We start from the raw sequence: 15,028 nt of genomic DNA on the forward strand, positions 1-15,028 counted from the left end.
GCTTAATAGGAGACAAATTTTATAAGAACATTTTGCTCAACCAAAATTCCCTTCATAACTTTCAGAAATTGAGTTTGCACAAGAATATCCGAATAGCATAGACATTACTGAAGGAGAGCCAAACCCAGCACAGTCATCAGAGCCAAGCTTCCAGTTCTAAGCAAACAGGGTATTCAAAGCTGAGGTTGAGAGGCTGCTGCCAGCCGTCCTCTTCTGGTGCTCTCAGAGGCTGTTTATTTTCCTTCCCAGGGCCCATCACATGGTACATCCTGGGAATTGATCAGCATTACCAGAATATCTTTAATAACATTGGATTCCTGGGATGCTTTATGTCGCATGACTAAGCAGCAGACTGAAAAAACATAGGCGCTGCGGACCAGATTCCCAGACTTTCCCCTAAGGTGCTGTGAATGCTTAGGTCAATTGTTTGTTGTGTCTGTGCCTGTTTCCTAACTACAAAACAGTCGGAGCTAATCCACAGCAAAAAGCTCTAGGGAAGGAATGTTGACCAGTGGGAAGTGCTACTGGATTATCACAGTGTTGGATTTAAGGGAGTAAAATATTTAAAGAGCTAGTTCTAGTATTTTCAGACTTCTATTTAGGAAAAAAACAGTACTTATAAATGTGAGAAATGACTCGTTGAAAGAGTCTAGAAACACAGAGCAAATTCTGCTGTCATCACCGTCTTCATTATTGTTGTTGTTGGCTTGAAGTAGAAGGAATCGCCGGGATTAGGAATCGATCCACTTCTAATAAACAGCGAACTTTGGATCTTTGTCCAAAAACATCATTTATTTCACACCAAAGATTCTGGAGACATTTGGTACCCCAATACTAAGGAATATGGGTATTGAGGGATTTCATATAATTGATACATAAAGTAGGAAATAAGAGCAAGAACCAATTTCCATCTCAGTGGTCCAGATGTATTGAAAAGCTCCACATCTGTATCCCACAACAGGTCTCCAAAAATGCATCATCTGTGGGCCCTAGGGGGGAAATGGGGGCATTTCCTCAGATACATCTTCATGTTCAAGCTCTGTGACCTCCCCAAGGTGGCTGAATTCCTGCAATTCTCTATAAAACAAGACATAAGGCTGGTGAGACAGCTCAGTGAGCTAAGACCTTTGCCTCCCAGTCCTAGCCACCTAAATTCAATCCCTGGGACCCACATGAAGGTGGATGGATAAAACCAGCTCCACAAAGTTGTCCTCTGACCTCCACACGTACACACACTCTGGCATACAAGCTCTATCCCTCATCAAACATATCATGTTTACATGAACAGTAATAGGAAATACAAACATTTTAAGTAAGTAAAACATGAGACCACAGCATCATCTTCATAGACTAGCTTTGTCTTCAGTGGTGGTCCTTACACCGTAGGCAGCAAAGATGGACTCCCCAGGGAACAATTTCCCCTGGCTCCCGTCCTTCCTAAGGCTGGATTAGCTGTTTTTTGCTGTACACCAGGCTTTCTTGCATATTTGTCTGTGTCTAATTGTTGGGTAATTTTGTACATAAATTGTTTCCCTTTACTGAGCTGGGAGACTAACACCCGAAGGCAGTTCTCTATGGGTCTACAAAGCCTAATATATTTTCCTTTTTCTTTTTCCTCCTCTTTGATTAAATTATAATCTCTGGGTTTTTTTTTCAATCTAACATGTTTTTGTTTGTTTGTTTGGTTGGTTGGTTGCTTGATTTTTCAAGACAGGGTTTCCCTGTGGCCCTGGCTGTCTTGGAACTCCGCCTGGACCTACTGCCTTCCAAAATGGAGTACTACCATCACTGCCCTGCCCATCGAACACATTTTGTTATTATTGTTGTTTGCTTGAGCACTTACTTTGTACTAGCTGCTTAACTATCTTTTTTAATCTATATAATTTCACTACCCATTTTAAAAATAAAGAAACAGGGAGTTAGTCATTTTGCTCATGTTCAGTGAGTCAAACAAAAAGAGGGAAAAATAGAGGAAATCAGGGTTTAAGTTTCTCAAACTAGATCTCTCTGACAGCAGAGTCATTGCTTGCCTACTTCCAACTTACTTCCCAGGCCTAGGTTGTTACTTAGAAAGCAGTGGAAATAAAAATGGCATTTAAGGGAAAGTATGGCACATAGTCTCAGAGGAACTAGGTGAGAATTTGAGGACAATGCTGTACGAGGTTAAGGGTTATATGGCAAGTGACCATCTCATGTGCTTAGTGCATTTCTCAAGCCTTTAAATGACCGTGGCATATCAGGTCAGCACTGAAAAGTGGAGGTCACCTAAGACAGGTTCTAAATTAAGAAATGAAGCAAAGACATTTTAAAAGTGCACTGTGTGCTTCTCAACAAAGGAAATTGAAAACATGGAAGGCTAGGACACAACTCAAGACTGAGAGCCAGAACAGAGTTTTGGGGACTAGGTTTAGTGTTATGAATGTTTGTACAAGCCATGCCCACTCCCTCCCCCATCCGCTGAGGCAGGCTGATCTTCAGCTTCTGGCCTGAGCTTGCTTTCTTTTCCGTCTTCCTCTTGGAGAGGCAGCTTCACTTCTGCCTCTCTCCCCTCTTTTTGACCCCCCTTCTCTCTCTCTGTCCTCTTCTCCTTCTCCCCCCTCTAAGTAATAAATATCCAGTTCTATTCTGTATGATGTGTCTGTCCGTGTGCCTCCACCACCTGTTCACACCATTGGACTGGCTGGGACCAGCCCGCTCACCATGTGTCTCCCTGCCTGGGACCAGCCACTGTTCAGGGAATGGCAGCCATCTCTGCCTGGTACTGGCTGCTCCCAGAGCACGCTGCCTCCTGCCACATGGCTCACTACCACCATTTGGGGACCTAAAGCATTTTTGCTGCCTACTGCCGCTGGGGATCTTGCAGCATTTTTTAAAAAATCATAACATTTAGAAATTAAAAAAAAAATGTTGGGCAGTGGTGGTGCACACCTTTAATTCCAGAACTTGGCACTTGGGAGGCAAAGGCAAGCAGATATTTGTGAGTTTGAGGCCAGCCTGGTCTACATAGTGAGTTCCAGGACAATCAGGAATACACAATAGTGAAACCTGCCTCGGAAAAGAAAAGAAAAGAAGAGAAAGGAAGGAAGGAAGGAAGGAAGGAAGGAAGGAAGAAAGGAAGGAAGGAAGGAAAAAAAATAAAAGAAAAACCAAGAGGGTTGATCTCTTATGAGTGATCTCACTAGTCCCTTAATGGCTCCTCAATCAAGATATCTTTTTCCTTTCTCTCCCTCACTGCCCATCCCCCTTCTTGAGCATCCAGTTCCCTCATGTTCTCTACCTCCCTACCCTTCTACCTTCCACTCCCTGGTAATTTTCTCAGGAAGTCTTGTTTGTTTCCTCTTCTCAGGGGGATCCATGTATGTCTCTCTTATGATTCTTAGCAGTATTATTTGTAATAGCCAGAACCTGTTGTTACCTAGCTTCTCTGAGACTGTGGACTGTAGGTTGGCTATCCTTTGCTTTATGTCCAGTATCCACTTATGAGTGAGTACATACCATGCTTGTCTATCTGGGTCTGGGTTATCTCATTCAGGATGGTTTTTTTCTAGTTCCATCAATTTGCATGCAGATTTCAAGATGTCATTTTGTTTTTAACCACAGAATGCTACTCCATTGTGTAAATGTACCACACTATCTTTATCCCTTCTTCAGTCGAGTGGTATCTAGGTTGTTTCCAGGTTCTGGCTATTACGAATAATACTGCTATGAACACAGTTGAGCAAATGTCCTTGTGGTATGAGTGGGCTTCCTTTGGGTATATGACCAAGAGTGGTATTGCTGGGTCCTGAAGTAGATTGAGTCCCAATTTTCTTGGAAACTGCCACACAGATTTCCAAAGTGTCTGTACAGGTTTGCACCCCACCAGCAATGGAGCTAGGGAAATTCCCAGGAATCCACAGCGATGGCCCCAGATAAGACTCTAAGCAACAATGGAGGGGATGCCTAAACTGGCCTTCCCCTGTAATCAGTTTGACAACTCCCTGGATTGTCATCATAGAATCTTCAACCAGGAAATGATGGAAGCAGATACAGAGATCTGCAGCTAAACATTGGACCAAGCTACCAGAGAACAGCCCAAGAGAGGGAGGAGTGATAATATGAGCAAATGGGTCAAGACCATGATGGTGATACCCACAGAAACAGCTGACCTGAGCTAGTGAGAGTTCACTGACTCTAGACTGATAATAAGGAACCTGCATAGGTCTAAATTAAACCCACTAAATGTGGGGAACCATTGAGGCTTGGGCAGTCTGTGGGGCCACTGGCAGTGGGACCAGGATTTATCCCTAGTGGTTGGACTGGCATCTAGGAGCATATTCTATTTGGAGAGATAGATACCTTGCTTGCTCAGCCTAGAAATAGGGGGGAGGGTGTTAGTCTTGCCTCAAAGTGAAGTGTCAGATTTTGTTTAGTCCCCACAAGAAGCCTTACCATTTCTGAGGAATGGATGGAGGGATGGGGTGAAGGGAAGGATGGAGTGGGAGGAGAGGAGGATGTGGGAACAGGGATAGTTATGTAAAATGAGAAAAGATTGTATTAAAAAATTCTTAATAGAAATAAAAAAACAAAAAAGAGAGATTGATCTCCACAGCTGGAAAGAGAACTCAAGATGTCAGTGAATAGGGATCAATTAATGTTTGGCAGCAAAGTAGGAGGAAAAAAGTCTTAGGAAAATGCCAGAGATTTCATCAGGGTAGGTGTAGACAGTGTGAAGCTCAGGAGTGCCGGACAGCATTTCCTAAGGCACTTGGTATTAGAATGGGTTCTGATACAGGCAGAGGGAAAGCTGTCTACAGACTTTTATTTGAAGATTGGTAACTGGCCCTGAAGGCTGTACCCAAGCTGCCTCATCCTCATGGAGACACCCAGGGTGCCTCCTCCCCCAAGGTTGTTTTTGTTTGTTTGTTTTGTTCTATTCTATTGTCTCCTTGAGACTCTGGTAATATACTAGTTCAAAAAACAAACAAATTTTCGGTATCTCCTTTAGAAAATGCACTTCTCTTGTCTTTTCCCAAAAACACATTCCTTTATGAGACCAGCCATTCTTTCTGCTACCTTTTGCTAACAGAGAAAGGATCTGGATTTTCTCCAGGCTAATGGAATATAGGCAGAAAGCATCTGAAGCTGTCTGGGTCATTTGGAAGAAAGTATTGAGAAAAGCTTATTTTCGCTAGTGTTAATAGATAGGCACCATTTTTCAAGATGCTAAAAGCAGAGCATTTGCTCCTCTCCTTCATGAACAAAGGTCTCCTGTATCTGTGTCCTTCCTCATTCACTTCCTCTGTTGTCTCCCATCCACCCCCTCGCCAGCCCCGGCAGCCTAACCACCACCTCTGTGTATTCTTCCATACCGCGCCATGTGCTCTGAATAAAAGCCCATTGTCCATTCGACAGTCGTTCCTCTTTCTTCTTTGTTCCTCCAGATGAGTCACATCCCTCGGAAGTCCATCTTCCTTTGGAGTGTCTTTCTTTCTGAATCTCTTTCCGATCCTGACATGATGAAGGGATTCACAACAACGCCACACTTCCCTCACTGTTTGTGTCGTGTAAACACTGCCAGAAAGCTTCCTCTCCGAATGTCCCGTCCTTTTCCTTTTGGGATGCCTGTTTTAGAGAAAGGGCTGTTATGAGTTAAAGACACAGAGATGGTTCGGGATCTTTCCCTGTGTCCTTCCTAGATGCTTATTAGATTCTTAAGCGTCATCTAGGATGTGACTGGCTTTGCCATTTTGTAAAACAGTCGTATATTTTTGAAAAATAAAAGCACACTTTTAAAATGTATTGAATAATTAGAAATTCACCATATTTTGGAAAATACATGCAGCGAGGAAGACCTAGCCTACATCTGTCTGTCATGGGCAGGAGACAGACCCACTGCAAATGTCAACATGAATGCAGGGATTTTTCTCACTGCCATTAAGACTACCATCTCTAGAATAAGGCAGATTTAGGCCTGGGGCCTGACTTCAACACTTCCTGACAGGGTGATCCAGCAAGGCTTCGGATTCTATGTCCACAGTGAGAACAACAAAGTGACTTGCACCCTTGTCGGAACATGTAGGTGAGATAATTCTCAGCATAGTGCCTGCTTTCATCCGTGACTTTGACAACTGTGATTACTACAGGCCGGAAGGGTATCTGGTAGACAGGTAGACGGGGAGTCAGAGGGCAGTTCAGAGTTCAACACAAACTGTTAGACACTGAAGACGTGGAAGTGCTTTCTCATACAGTAGGAAAGCAACTAACCAATCAGCCCAGAGGAACCGGGGAGTCAGGGGTATCCAGAACCTGAGGCGTGGTTTATAAAAGCATAAGTTTATATATCAAAAAGAGGAGTCATGATTTTGGCTGGATTTGCCTTAGGTGTATCACATGTGGATTCTTTCTGCTTTGGGAAGAGCTGCTGGGTCCCTCCTGTGGGCTGAGAGACATGATTCCTTAGCAGTCTAGCAGACACGTTCTCCTTTACACATGACAAACATAAAACCATCACAATGTGAACAGCTCCAAGAGGGCAGTTTGAATTTACCCCCAAATTGCTTGTTCGAATGGCTCATTCCCCTGATCTGGTGTTCATGGGGTTCAGTGTTCCATTTTATGCAGCAGTCTCCAGAGCTCGCTTTTATGCTGTTGTCTGGGCGATGCTCTGCAGATTCCCCTGCAGGCTCTTGCTGTCATCCGACCCCCAGCTCTAAAGCCAACCCTTTATATTATCTTCAGCTTTGTATCATTCATACCGTTTTTCATTGAGAAAAGTATATTTATTTTGATTAGTGTGTCAGAGAAATGTATATTAAAATGATATTTGTTTAGTATACAAAATTTTTAACAAGTTAGTTTGGGTCCCTCAAGTTTAACTGCGTTTCTCCTCCTCTTTATATTGAAATGTAGTTAAATCAAAGATCACTTTATTCGCTATTACATCTGGAAATGCAAACTGACTTATGGTAAGCTAATACATTAATACAATCTTTTTTAATGCAAAACAGAAAGATTTGAGGACTTTTGCCATACAGATGTTGTATCTAATATCCTAAATGTATGCAGTTCTTCTACTCACCAGTGCTTGGGATCTTGAAGCTAATCTGTTGATTGTTATTATTGTTATTCATTATTTCCTACCAGACTTTTCCTGAATAAATTGGTCCCTTAATAAATATTCTGCACTGACCAACAAAACCTGAATCACAAATCCATAACGACTCAGTTTTGCTTTCCGTGTAAGTATTGGCAATATTTGAGGAATTGTCAACTCGACTGTTCTAGCAAAGGAGAAATGATTGTTACTTCTAATTACCAGGCAGTACTGAAACAGATCCATGGAACAGGCAGGGCCGAGATTAGGGCAGGGACCAGGAAGAGCATCTCCTGCCAAAGCAGCTTGGTTGTTTCTCTGAAGCCACACATCAAAAAGAGAGGTTGCCAGGCACCCTCTTCAGTGTCAAGCAGAAAGTTTGTCTGCAGGAAGTGGCTAGTGGAATTTCCCAACTGCAGACAGATCATCTGGAAGGCGGGGCAAATAGAAAACAACTCTGGGTTATGACAGAGATATCTGAAAACCGGGACATTCTTCAGAAGTTCTGGGGGACATGCGGGACAGCAGTCACAGAGTGAGCCGCTCCCAGGAGCTTCACCTTCCCCAGTGAGGGAGAAGAGTACCTGACAATGGCAATACTGCCCAAAGAAGCCTGAGTCTTAAAGCCCTGCCATGCTGGAAGAAAGGGAGAAAGAAATGACCCCAAGACAAAACGTGTCTGCTTCAGAAAACGGGTCAAAGGTGTTCGCAGCAATAGGAAGAAGACATCTATCCTGTCTAGTTCTCCCGTCACTCCTTCTCAAGAGGAACTGTGGAGGAGCAGCAAGCAACCTTGGTACACTTTCCTTGTGGGTAGGAGATGAAAAGATAAACATTTATTTTCAAGTTCAAGAAGAGGCTTCCCATAAAGAAGGTGCCGCAGGTCCCTCGGACTCACCATGTCCTCAGCTTCCAAGCAGTGCTGAGGAAGGTCGGAGTTGAAGGTAGCTGGGGGAACCTGAGTTCACTGAGCAGTCAACTTCTGGGGAGGAAGCCTGCTGGAAGATCTTGTAAATACTGAAAAGCTGAAGCAGAAAAACTCAAATGATGTTTTGGTCAAAATTTGAAGAATAAAAAGAAGAGAGAAAAGAAAAAAGCACGCCTGTTTTTCCTCCCCTCTGCGAGACTGTAATTAAACTGTTTCTGAGTCATGAGGATTTCAGGCCACAGCTCTCCTTCCCATTCGTATTATTGGTATAAGTTAGGAAAGAAGAAAGTACGAGTTAGGAGAGCAGACATCCACCCATGCGGCAAGCCCCTGGAGTTAGAAGATGAGCTAAGATGTCTCTGGTTAACTGTAGTTGGAGTTCAGATGGCGTTAGTAGGGGGAGATCTTTAAATGCCCTCTCTAGCTCGAGGGTGCCAAGTCTCTCTGGAGCTTCCTCCCAATGGGCTCGCTTCTGCCTCTGCCTCCGAATTTCCTCTTGGTCTTTTTCTCCATTGGTGTAAGTTCATTGGAGGGAGAATTATTTCACTCAGAGTAGAGGCCTAAAAGATTTCCTTGAGTACTATTTGTGTGAAGAAGAAGCCTTGTCCTTGCTGACTTTGTCTCTAAGCTCCCACTTGGCAATTTCAAGGCAGACTTCCTGGCACTTCCTTTTGACCCCAGATAGGTCAGTCAGGCATGTGTTCAAGTGAGACCCTACCCCATTGAGTTGCTCGAGCCCATACCGGTCCATGCTCTCCTGAGTCCTCCGTGTCTCTTTCCGTGTTCCCATCTTCCCTAAAACCATGCATGACCTTCGTTCTTCTCGAGCCTTGTGTTTCTCCCCATACACAGCTCCACCCACTGCCTCAGTAACCTCTCTGAGGGTCACTCAGCAGACAGTGGAAACAAATGGCTTCAACTTTCCTCCCTCATTTTCTCCACAAGAAACTGAACTGAAGAGCACCTCCAGTTTATTCGACGGAAACTAAACCTATTTCAGAGAACCAATAATGAGACATAAAAGATCACTTTCTCTTGAGACAATCCTTGATCTCTCCCCATTGAGATGAACAGATCTGCCTTTTAAGAGCCTTCAGCTACCTGACCATAGGACTCACTAGTATTTTACAAGATATACGAGAACCCTATGTCTTCAGTGTTGGAGATTCATAACACAGGAAAGACCTGCAGTGTCTCCCAGGGTAAACCAAAGTGAGCTAAGTGTATTTGATCTACAGTGGAGCCTCACATCTGTTCCATCAAATTCATGCTTTTGTTGTTATAGCCACCGAGGGCCTTTGTTGTATTTTCTATCTAGTAATGCATTCTTCTGCACATATGAACATGAGGTTTTTTTTGTTTCAATTGTGACCCTTGATCTGGAACTTCCTACTCCCTGTATAGAATGGAGAAATAATTGGGCAAAACTTGGCCAATCTTATAAAAGTTTACAGATGCCCCTTTGACGACAACAGTTCATAATGGTCTAAGGGAGGCTTTATGTTCTAACTTTCATCTCAGTATATGAGGTGGGTGGTGGGGGAGGGAGGAAGGGGATCAATGGCCAAAATTGAGTTTTGATCCCCACTCTCACCCGAGTCCTACCCACAGACACCATCTAAAGCAAGGCCATTTGTCAGCACTTCATCCGCGAGCATCATTATCAAAATTCCACAGTTCACTTAGAGTATCAAAGGTTTGTTTTAATGGAAATAATTTATATGGCATCTTCTCTGGGAAGAATCAGGAAGGTCCATTTGCAGTCTTGACTTTGAACGTTGTGGTCTGAGTTCAGTTACATGCTTCAGAGTCGAAAGCCTGCTGTAGCCCACACTAAAATGGATGCTACAGATGTCACCCAGAACCCAGGGAGAAGCGGAACTTAAAGTTGGGAAGGAAAGTGAAGAGGGCTGTTTTCCCTTCTGACATTTCTCTAACAACTGTGTCTAACCTGAAAATGTGGCTCCAATCCTTCTCAGAACTATTATTTTCTTTACAGCAAAGTTCTAAAAACTTGGTTTCTTTTGATTTCTCCCCCCTGGCAGGAAAATGACACATTTGGGGCCAAGGCATTAAAGTGTGGTCTCTTGGGAGAAGGGGGCAGGGCTATTGCTTTCGAGCCCACAAACAGCTGCAGGTGCAAAAAATGTGCACACGAAAAGGGAGGTCTGGTAGAGGCCCTTTTAAAATGTGCCCTTTTAAGTTCAATAAATCTCTTTGCTCTCCCCTTTGTGAGCTGTGTGCGTCCCTCCCACGCTCTAATGCACATCCCAGTCTCCAATGTGGCCTCCAGAAGGAATCTTCATGTTTGTTGTGAAGTTTTCCGTAATTACATAATCAGCGAAGCCTGTTGAGGTGGCTGAAAAAATGCAAGCCCAAGGATTACAGTAACATAATTAGGCTGCTTCCTGTAAGAGCCAAGCGACTGTTCCTGGGTTAGGCTTTGATTGGCTGCCCTCAGAACCTTCCTCTTCCGCAATGAATCACAGCTCAGTGGGCCTCTCCGTTGGCTCACTGCTCCGAGGCATTTTTACGGCCTGTTTTTGTGCCTTCGATGAGCTCTCTACACACCCTCGACATCAGTTTGACTAAGGAGGCGAGAGCAGAGAAGCCAGAGGGCTGTGGTTTCTTGGATGCCTTTGTGTCTATGTGGTGATAGCGCTAGTACTTACTGTCTGGGCCGCAGTACCTTGACTCATCTGGCGGTGTCTAGAAGCCTCGAGTCCTGGCCTTGGGGTGTTGGTGGCAAGAAAAACCGAGATGAAAGGATAGATCATAGTCGAGTTTGGGGTGTGCAGAAGAATTTGGTGTCGGACGTGCATCGTTAGTGCTAACTGAAGATGCTATGTTACAAATAACCCAGCCATAAAGAGCTGGTGGGCTCAAGGGGAACCCAACAGCTAATTATCAGGAGTGCCAGCAATGTGGGCTTGGTGGCCAGGGCCTGTCCCTGAGCAGATCATTGAGCAGAGTTTGTGGGTACCCAAGTGGGAATGTTCTGGAATTCTTTCCCACTTTTGGGAGATTCTCTTGCCCTGCTTTTAAGAACCTGTCAGGTTCGTTCATCCATTCTGATGGGTTTCCTCTCAGAGTTATTCAAGTTTCCTAAAACACTATTTTTGTCTATGCTCCCAAAGTGTTAAATAACATGAATGCGTTTCTTAAATACACATTTCTTTAATGTGAATATCTGTCTTAGAAAGTAAAGTCAGTGCTGTGCTTTTGACTGACTCTCCTTTTGAAATTCTTTTTTTTTCTTCTTTGTCAACTCCAAAAAATAGAGTCCTTGCTGATACTCAGTACATCTAAACTAACTGTGGGGATCTAAGTGACCATAGGAAATAAAAGGCTTCTTCTTTTGCTTTGTAAGTCAAAAAGTTATTATGAGAAACTCAGAGTAGATTAGAATTCTCCACATTTTAGTAATCTCAAAATTATTTCACTGTGTCCCTTATTAAAAATGATAAAAAGCTAAGTTGCTACAAATATGATTCAGGTTGAAAGGATACATGCTCATGTCAAAGTATACAGACTAGGGTAGTAGCAGTCAAGACAATGAATAATGAAGACTTTTTTTATTTTTCTTGACCTTGTAATCTGGTGATATTTGTAGTTGCATATGTGTTCCACTAAAGAAGCCAATATCCTCAGTGTTCACACTATAGCCTTATGTTTGGAACGATCATAACTAACTCCCTACATTTATATAATCATAAATGGAACCTTAGTAGAAGAGAAAACCCAAATGTTAATATTGTTATTTATATAATATGCCATAATAATATTGAATGCTATTACCAGAATGGTTTAGCTTATTTTTATCTACAGCTCTAACAAATTACATTAGCTCTGTCCTCAGTGTAGGGTCTTGCACAAAGCTACCAGCTGCAACCCAACTGAAGAGGAAGCTATTCTGAGCTTACCCCTCAAGCAAGATTCTCAGTTCCTCGGGAATTACTAGACTGAGGACCTAAGTTACTTACTGCTTTTCACAGCAATTTTTTTTCTGTTGGCCAACTTCAAATCCAGCTTCCTGTGGAGAAAACTGACTTAAGAGGAGGACAAGCAACATGGAGCCGATGGGCATTTTCTACCCTCTTCTTGGAAGTATTACCCATCTCTCTTCATATTAACTCATTAGAAGTATAGCAGAGGATAAAATCTCTGCTTTAAAGGAGAAAATTATACACATTCACAGACACTAGACGGTGGGGATGACTAGGAGTCATCCTCCATGCCATCTGCTTATCTCCCATATGGGGTTCTTGCCTCCTCTTCCTAATCACCTACAGGCTCTGGCTAAAATCAGAATTTGAGTCTTCTGGAGGAAGAAGCAGTAAAGGCCTTCAGAAAGAGCAGTAGCTCAGCTTTCTTCAGGATCCTAGATTGTTTAGTAGACAGTCTTGCTCAGTAGTTATGGTACTCCCTGAGTTATTACTCATTCAGCACACATGCAACCAATTCTACAGGCGCTGGAAAAGGCAAACCATCTGTGCCCAAATAGAGCGAAAAATCCCCTTGATATTCGTTATTATGTTACTCAAATTAGTTGTGTCACTCCAGCTACTTATTGCTAAACAACATGTTGTCCAAAATTAGCAGCTTAAAATGAATGAACATTATTTTCATATACAGAGCTCTGTGGGTCAGAAATTCAGAAGTGGGTAACGGGGGTTCCTCTTGTTGGTGTCTCCCAAGAAGGTGTAGTAAAGATATTGGACAACAGTCATCACCTGACGGCTTAGTTGAGACTGGGTATCTACTTTGGTCTAGATTCTGGGTCTCTATTTGGTGGCCACTCTCATATCCAGTGAGGCAATGGTGAGTTTTTATAGAGCTTCAAGTTCTTAGCACATGACCACATTACCAGGTTGTCTACATGGCCTCATCACCTGGTATCTGGCCTTCCCCTGAAAATTAAGCTTAAGTTGGTTATGAGATGCACAGAAAATCTCTTAAATTTCAATAGCCATGCTTGCCTCGGTGTTTGCACGCAGTGTAGGCACAAGATAGGGGAATTCCAGAGTACTAGGTACTACTGTGTCCTACCCCAAATGATTCAACAAAATTTTATCCCCTCAAAGGAAACATGAGACCCCACAGGATAGAAGTCACTATCCTGAAAACAGATAGGCAGAGTAGAATAACAGCAGATCAGCCCTGTGGCAGAGGTTCTGGAGAGTGGAAAGGAGGCAATCAGAACAGACACATTTTCATGTGAATACCATCCACCATGGAGGCAGAACCTGCAGTTGTGAAGCCTATAGATATAGACACGGCTGATCGTGTTATTTCCCCTTTTATCCCGACTTCTGTGAGCTACTGAAGACAGGGGAATTTATTTTATTTACTTGACACTTCTTACTGCCGTCCAGTCTTCCTTTATACTTTCAGACAATTCTCACACGTTCCTAAATATTTGTGGATATGATTGCACAGTGGGATTTTAAAGATTTTTCTTGTGTCCTTCCCTGCACATGCTCTCCCACTTAAGAAGCACAGTTGACTCCAGACTTCCCTCCCTCAGGGAAAGATTGAGGCATTGTGAAACAAACAACCACCAGCTATTGTGGCTGTAGTCTCTAAGACACAAACTCCTAGGTCCCACCGGCTTTACCACCTCCTGGTCAAAATAAATGGTAGGTAATATGGGGGAGAGAGTTCTGAAGTGCCACATGAAAGGCAGCAATGCCAGGGAAGTGCAAACCCTGCAAGAAAAAGAACTCCAAAATGCTAGAGGGCTGCCCACCCAGAGGTGCTGACACATTCAGATGCTGAGAGGTTGTACTGAATAACCATAGTAAGGTTCTTAAACTCCTGGGACTTGAAGTGAAGGAACCTACAAGGTTTGAAATGAGCCAGGTTTGAGATTTAAAAAAAAAACAAACCTCAATTACCATCATGCATTGAGATGGTACTCTTCCTGTACATTTGAATATGTAATTGTTATCTGCTATAGCTGTTTAATTAACTAAACTTACAGATAGATAGATGATAGATAGATAGATAGATAGATAGATAGATAGATAGATAGATAGATAGATGATAGATATAGATAGATGGATAGATGGATAAATAGATAGATAGATAGATAGATAGATAGATAGATAGATAGATAGACAGAAGATAGATAGATAGATAGATAGATAGATAGATAGATAGATAGATAGATAGATAGAACAATTGCCTACCACATTCTAAAACAAAATAACTCCTCGTATATCATTATATTAGTAGGGAACATAACAACTGGGCATGCCATAATTTCAGTACTCAGTTGGCTGATGCAGGATTATTACAAGTTCAAGGCCAGCTTGCACTCCACAGTGAGTTTGAGGCCCACATGAGCTACACAGTGAGAAGTTGTCTTTACAAAATAATAAATGATAATAATAAGGTATGGTGGGAGGTTATGTTTTATGTTCTTGAATCCCAACTCAGTCACCAATTAGTTTTATAACTTTAAGAACGTTATTTCACTTTTTTGTCTCAAATGTACTATATTTCAAAATATGTAAACTAATGTCATCTACTTTGTTGGGAATATATGAAGATAACTAAGAATCAATGACATGCTTAGCAGTGACAGTAATCATCTATTTTAATAGTACAGGCCTTTTCAAGAACTGAACAACCTCAAAATTCAGAGACACAAATTAGTAATGGTTGTCTCACCATCTTGACAGTAAAAACACTCTTTTTATATATTTAAAATTAGTATTTCAAAGGTTACTTAATATTTCTAAAGATATTAGGCTCTATTTACAGATGAAATAGACAAAACGTCTCTTCAGTTTAAGAAATTTCCAACTTAAAATGGAATGTAGACTCGGAAGAAAACCATACATCTTGAGACGTTCTGGCCATTGAGAAGAAAGTGTGGTCAGGACAGGAACACAAATAAGCTATAGGGTGCTGCATGTTATAATTAAGGCTGTATTTGATTGTGTATATTCATAGATCACACACATGCCAGAAGAGGCCTTTTCCCCGTATGAATTTATAACCAGTGTGTCAATGAAATC

Source organism: Microtus oregoni, unplaced genomic scaffold (assembly GCF_018167655.1).
Source record: "Microtus oregoni isolate MIOR12 unplaced genomic scaffold, Mior012 000006F_ref0000085, whole genome shotgun sequence".
Taxonomy (NCBI): Eukaryota; Metazoa; Chordata; class Mammalia; order Rodentia; family Cricetidae; genus Microtus; species Microtus oregoni.